This window comes from Alligator mississippiensis, chromosome 1 (genome assembly GCF_030867095.1).
Source record: "Alligator mississippiensis isolate rAllMis1 chromosome 1, rAllMis1, whole genome shotgun sequence".
In the NCBI taxonomy this organism is placed as follows: Eukaryota; Metazoa; Chordata; order Crocodylia; family Alligatoridae; genus Alligator; species Alligator mississippiensis.
Genome location: NC_081824.1, coordinates 88,417,975 through 88,424,921, shown reverse-complemented (window position 1 = coordinate 88,424,921; position 6,947 = coordinate 88,417,975). Strand labels below are relative to the sequence as shown.

The 6,947-nt window shown below is 42.8% G+C and overlaps 1 long non-coding RNA gene across 1 annotated transcript; it reads right to left on the bottom strand.

Annotated features, from left to right (window-relative positions):
• Positions 1-2,834: 2,834 nt before the first annotated feature.
• Positions 2,835-6,719, bottom strand: LOC132252113 (uncharacterized). The gene is made up of 2 exons (XR_009463883.1): positions 4,333-6,719; positions 2,835-3,311 (listed from the first exon to the last, which is right to left on the bottom strand). It is a non-coding gene; the product is annotated as an uncharacterized LOC132252113 (long non-coding RNA).
• Positions 6,720-6,947: the final 228 nt, after the last annotated feature.

The following is a 6,947-nucleotide window of genomic DNA, read 5'->3' as shown; positions in this document are numbered from 1 at the left end:
ACTGATGGCACCACCCTCCTGACTGAGCACAGTATGATATTAGAAAGATGGAAAGAATATTTTGCAACCCTCCTCAATCATGAATCAAGCACAAATGATCGAACAGACTCAACTGACCACAGACCAGTTTGATATGAACTTGAAGATCCCACAACTTTGGAGGAGACTAGGAACACACTTATGGAAATGGCAAATGGAAAGGCAGCTGGAGACGATGAAATCCCAGATGAAGTGTTTAAATATGGTGGTTCTACATTTCACAAAGCCTTGCTAGACCTATTTACTTTCTGCTGGGAAAACGAGGCTTTACCCCAGGATTTCAAAAATGCCACAATTGTAACAATCTACTAGCACAAAGGAAACCAACATTGACTGCAGCAACTATTGTGGCAGTTCACTTCTCTCCATCACTGGTAAGACCCTTGGTAAATTTTTGCTGAGAAGGCACCAGGTAAGTGCAGATGATGAATCCCTGAATCCCAGTGTAGTTTTCATTCATCACACAAAACTGCTTACATATTGACCTTACTTTAGTCACAGGAGAAAGATGCCAAAAACAAGTGCTCCTGTATGTTGCATTTGTCAACTTTAGTAAGGTGTTCAACTGTTGAGCATTCTGCGCTCTGGCGCCTTCCCTCCTTGAAAAGATTAGTTGCCCAGACAAACTAATTAACCTCATATGCTGGTTCCATGACAACATGCTAGAAGTTTCCACACATGCTACCACTAAGGGTATCACTATAACAAAATTATTTGATGACAGACTTGTAAACCTCCACTGATTCAAGGCCAAAAGTAAATCCCAACAACGTGAATTAAGGAATTTACTATATGCCAATGATTCCGTGTGACAGGGGGCTGTCTTGTGACCAGTCAAATCATTGGCCCACCCACCTATCTAGGGTAGTCCACCCACCTGCCTCACCTGCCATGCCTTTGCTGTATCTAATTATTTGTTTCTAAGGCAGGAGGCTGCCCATTTACTGCCTGATGTATTATTATGATGCCATAATACATGGCTCTGGACCTCCCCTTAAACCATGTCCCATGCCTCGCAGATGGCATCACTATATGTCTCCTGCCCCACAATGGACTTTCTTCTCTGCCTGCCTAGTGTTTCGACCCCAACTGGGTCCCTCATTCTCAGGCAGTCTACTTGCCCTCATTCTGGGCTGCCAAACTTAGTGAATCATTCTCCCTCTTGACAGTGGCCCCCTCCAGGACCTTTGCCACACAGGTCCTGGCCTGGCCTCTAAGCTAGTTAGAACACCAGGTCTCTGGCTCTGGGTGTCCCTCTTGGTAAGCACTCTGGCCCTTTTTACAATTCTGGTCCTCACCCCAGCATTGACCAGTCAAGGGTTTCTCTGGTCCAGTTACTGAGCCACTCTCCCTCTCTCTCTCATATGTGTCCAACTGTGTGTTGCACCCAGACCACAGAGCTAGTAGATTCCAAAGGCCTCCAGCAGTGTGTAAACAAATGGCAGGGTGCCAGGGCTTGACAGGAAGGAGAAGTATAGACCAGGTAGGGAAGGGATGCACCCATGCTTCAACTGGTGACCAGAGGAATGCAGTGGCAGGGAAAAGCCACCACTGAACTAGATTACCTTGGACTCAGGCCTGATTGTTCTGGCCTGCAACTCTGAAATGTTGCTGATTGCTATTCTAAATGTAAATTAAAAAGTGTATAATTCACAAAATGAGTTGGCAGTAGTGGCAGCATTTTTTGATTTGAGGATGACTAGGGACCTACCCAAATTGCAATTGCATGGAATTTGTGGAAATACCAAAATTGGATGATCTCCACAGGGGGAAATAATCTTACTAGAAATAAAATTCTGGGTTCCCATTGGGAGCCAGCAGTTCTCCAAGTTGCATAGCCCACCATAGGAAAAGGGAGAAGTGGCTTGCCAGCAAGATGGCTGCTTCCCCCACCTCTCACCACTGATTGGATGAGGTGCCTACCTGTTATATGGTCCTGATCCTCTCCACCAATCAGTGCTGAGGGGTGGGCCTACATGTTGGACAGCCCTCTCAGCCAATCAGCAACAAGGAGTGGGACCATATGACAGACAATCCTCTCCACAAATCAGCAGTGAGGGGTGGGGCCATGAGGCCCCTCTGCCAATCAGCGGTGTAGAGGGTCCTGGCCATGATAAGCCCTCAAAAATAACAACTGGCCGTTCACTCTGCCCATAAAATTGGCTGACTGCCTCCTCAAGTTGGGTAGGCTCCTAAGGATGACAGAGGGGCTTTCTGTAATCACTAGCACCTGCCCCTGTTGCCACCAGCCCATCATCATAGAACTTACTGTTGATGGAAAATTCTTAAGAGTGTCTTTGTTTAATATGAGCGTGCCATTGTGCATCAGCAAGCACGTGACTCTTCCTAAGGAAGGAAAACTTCATCTGATGGTACAGGAAACCTAGCTAACCAGAGGTTTCTGTTCTGCTGCATCCTTCAATAATATTTGCAGCCATTTTGAAGCATTCCTTCTTTATCTACCTGCTCCACTGCTGAGGACTTTTATTTTTGTTTTTGCATTGCTATTAGTCTGGAAACCTCTGTCTCAACCTTGCTGGCATGGGTAACCCTACCAAGAATGTAAAACTCCAGAAGGCATCACTCTTGAGATCATTGGTAGCTCACAAGTTACTCAACCATGTCAAAGTGGAGACCCTTGGAAGCAATATTTTTATTTTTTTTTTCCAGTATAGAAGAGATAAACTATTTGTGATAGACAAAGGAATTTCAAATAGGTTTTGGGTGAAGCCTCTAGGATTTACTTTAGAAGACCAAGAAGTGTATAACGAGCAAAGAAAATATTTTTATCCAAGTCATGTGAAACCAAAAAATATTTAGCTCAATTACTTAGAAGAAGACATACAAAAAACTAGAACTCTTGGTTCCAAAATGATACCTTTTATTAGACCAACTGGAAAATGGCAAGAAAATTGTCCTTTTCTGCAAGCTTTCAGAATCAAAGTCCCTTCATCAGGCTCTGGTACAAGATGGTAAAAAGTCCCCATAGGTAGGAAATAAACTTAATGTTTGCACAGAGGGAGCTGAAGATGGAAGTATGTCCCTCTGGGTCCATGAGAGTGTCTTTGTGAGCTGTGTTGAGTAGCTCTTTGACATGTTGATCAGGTAGAATTCCTTCCCTGAAGGTGTCAGATGGGAGTCAGGGAGGTAAAAAAAAATCTTGTTGTTCTGCAATGAAGTTTAAGATCCAGAATCAGCTGAAATTTGGCATCTTCCATGTTTCAGGGGTGTACTTGGTAGAATTACTTAGAAAAATATACTCAAGGACCTGCCTTGAAACAAGAAATTAATAAGAATAATATTAAAATACAAATTCTGTCAAGCATATTTTAATGAATTGCTACTGTCCTTGCAACAGCATGACATTGATATTGACCTTGTCCCCCTGATTTACCTGTGGCAGGTTAAAATGGTCATTGTTCTGAGACAGGGTACCTCATAGTTGTGCAAGAAGGTTGTTTGCACAGTTTTAAGAATAGTTTAGATATACATTTGCACAGAATGGTTCAGATAGAATTGATCCTGCCAGGAGTAGATGGCTGGAGTAGATGAAATCAAGGTTCCTTCCAGTCCTACTTTTTTATATTATTCTAATATTTAGTTATTTATTTATTAAACTTAATATCCTGACCTAACAGAAAGGCTCAGAGTGGTGGTGAAATTCTATTAAAATATTTCTTACTATTCCTCTCTGGTTACCAAACTGGATGACATCTCCTGAGAGACTTAATGGGTACTTGCAGACTTAAAAAAACAAACAAACAAACAAACAAAAACAAAAACAAAAAAAAAGGTGGAGGGGTTACTTTAAATTTGGTGTGTTCCCATGCTGAGCCCCACACATGCCCAAAGAGGAAGCACATTACTTCAACCTGGCTCTGCAATATCTGTAAAGATTGGATGCTTTAGTGGGGCTTTTTTGGCACATTTATCTAATAGCTAATTGAATCAGCTTCAGCTATGAGTGCCAAAAAGCCCCACTGAAGCACCCGATCTTTACAGACACTCCAGAGCCCAGTTGAAATAATTTGCTGCTTTTTCCAGTAAAGCATGGGTTTTGGGTTTGTTTGTTTTTTTAACATCTGCAACCAGCCTACACCTCCTGTCCAGGAATACATAATCTGAACTGTTCTGTGCTTAACAAGAAAATCTGCTGATATCTTAAATTGTAAGAGCATTTCAATATACTTTTAGCAAAATATTTAAATTTCATTCCTTGGAAGTGCTTTTTGGCAAAATTTCTCTCACCCATGATGATAAAGAAACAGTACTGAATGGGATTATTTTTCCTACTTGGTGTCATTCTGGGAGTTCTTTGTATTTAGCTGTCTGATTGCTGCTGAAGATGTTGATTGATTGGTTGTTCATTTGAAGAGATATAAACAGGCTGAGCTGGGAGGATGAACATGCTGCATAGAGTGTTCTGCTAAGTGTTGAGTGCTGAAGTTAAGAGCTGTGAACAGAAAGTAGTTGCTTGCTCAGTTCAGAAGGATTTTATTATAACCCAGGTACACCCAAGGGTGTTCCCTATTCTTAATTGAATGGGATGACAGGAGGGGGTGCTGTGAGGGATGCCAGAATTTCAAGCAGATCCCTCTTTCATCTATAGAGTTAGCCCAAGCCCAAAGTTCTTAACTATATACAATTTATTAGGTTATAATATACATAAACACAAAACTAAATATCATATACATATATTTACACAGTGAACACTAACCAGTAACCAAGGTCAAACCCTAAATAACACTATTTACAACATCACAATACAACATTTCAATTACAAAATATAAGGTGCAAACATGAACAATCTTAATAACATCTATCCCTTAATATAGTCCCTGACCCATGGCAAGAGATAGTCCTCCTTCCAATGGGGCTTCTTGTGGGGTATCCAGGAAGAACCAGGGGCCCCTCCCCTTAGGGCCTTGACTAGGCAGGAGGGATGCTCACCCAGCACCTTCTCTGGGTTAGCCTGCCCCAAATGTCTTTCCCCTGTGGGACCCAAGAGCCCAATGACTCACGGTCCCTCAGGTGGCAGCGGTCAGGGTGCAGCTTGATGGGGTCTCCTCTGCTGGAGCACGTCTCCAGGCCTCTCTTGTGCTGCTGGGCTCCTCCCCACCCTGTGACCCACTCTGGGCATTGAGGGTTCAACTCCTTTCAGCTGCTGTACCACCGCTGCTAGCTTCTGGGTGCTGGGCCTCACACCACAGCACAACTTCTGCTCCCTGGCTCCCAAGGCTCAGGCCCATATGCCGCCCTGCACACTGTGGGACCTGGCTGCTTGCTGGGAGATGGGGCCTCAGTTGCCTCACTGCAGCTCCCAAGGCCCTGACAGGGTTGCAGGCTCAAGCCACTGCTTGTGACTCCCAAAGCCTGGGCTCTACATACCGAACTGTGCACCATGATGGGCCTGAGCAGTCTCACACCACTTCCAGGGCCGGGTCTCCATGCACCATCCCTATGCACCATCAAGAGCCCAAGCAGTCTCACACAACTCCCAAGGCTGCTCCTCCAGCGGCAGCTTCAGGAGCCTTGGGCCTATTGCCTACTTGGGGACAGCTCCCCAGCTTTTCTTGGCTTCACTCTTCTTGAATCCCTCACTGCATCTGCCCCTCGTGCTGGGCACATAGATCCTTTTATACGCTCTAGGGCTCTGCCCCTGAAGTCTTCTGGACCTGACAGTTTACAGTCTTCAATCAGGTCTGGGGGAGCTCTTCTCCCCCTCCCCTCAGGAAAGGGGCGTGACTTTATTTTTCCTGCTGCCTCCTGAATGGTGGATGGGCTCCACCAATCAAAACAGCAGGATCTCAAGCGTGGAACTCAACCCAAGCTCTGAAAGGTGAGCCTGCTACATTATTTTATATTATGACCTTGGTGGTAGCCATAATTTATTTTAAAATTTTAGTTGTTGGTATGCTGTAATTGATTAAACTTTTTCATTCATAGACCTTAATAAGAAATTTAGGTCCTAAAAATGAAATCTTCTAATATATATGCAATATGATTGTAGCTTTCCCTTAAGTAGTTACTTTGGTACTTCTGGATAGAGTGGGATATATTTATATAAGCTTAAACAAATTAATTATACTTCCTTTGTTTTTGGCAGGAAGTTCAGAACATCTTGCTAGTTTAGCTTTAACTCTTCTTTTCAGTTTAATTTTTATTTTATCAGATATTCCTTTCAGTTTTACTGTGGGCAGTATTTAATTGACAGAATTAGATATTATGTTTTAAATGAGTCCAAAAACATTTACATCTGAAAATAATACTTTTAGGTTTAATTAGTTCTTAAATAGTCTTTGGATTAAATAGTCATCCATCAAATTCCAAGCTTTGGAAATGTGACTCTTTTCTTACTGAATTTGGTAAAGACATTGTTTAAGCACTGACAGATAACTAATTTCCAAAATAGAAATATTTTATAGCCAAACAGCTTCCTATGTGAATAACTAGTTGCATCATTAAATAGCCTTTTTATATAGTAAGAAATCCATATCTCTATTAATATAACCTGTATTCCCAAAGTAGCATGTACTTATAGCTTATAATAAGATGTAAAATATTTGCAAATACATGTAGTAGGACTGTGCAAAGCTTCAGTCCCTGATTTGATTTGGTGGAGATTTGGCCCAGATCGGTGGCCGAATCTCCGAATTCAAAGAGAATTAGAGGACCTTTTAATTTCTCTGAATTAAATTGGAACCCTCCGAATAGGTTTGGAGAGATTTAGAAAAGTGTGGTGATTTGGACATAAAGACAGCTATAAATGTTTTTTCTACATACCTCAAGGTATCAGGGGCTTGTGAATGCTTCAATGCTGGGGTGCATGGAGTGTCCCACAGAAGCACAGGGGGTCCCCAGCATGCTTGGCAGCAGACCCAGAAGTGGACCAGAAGCACTTCCAGTCC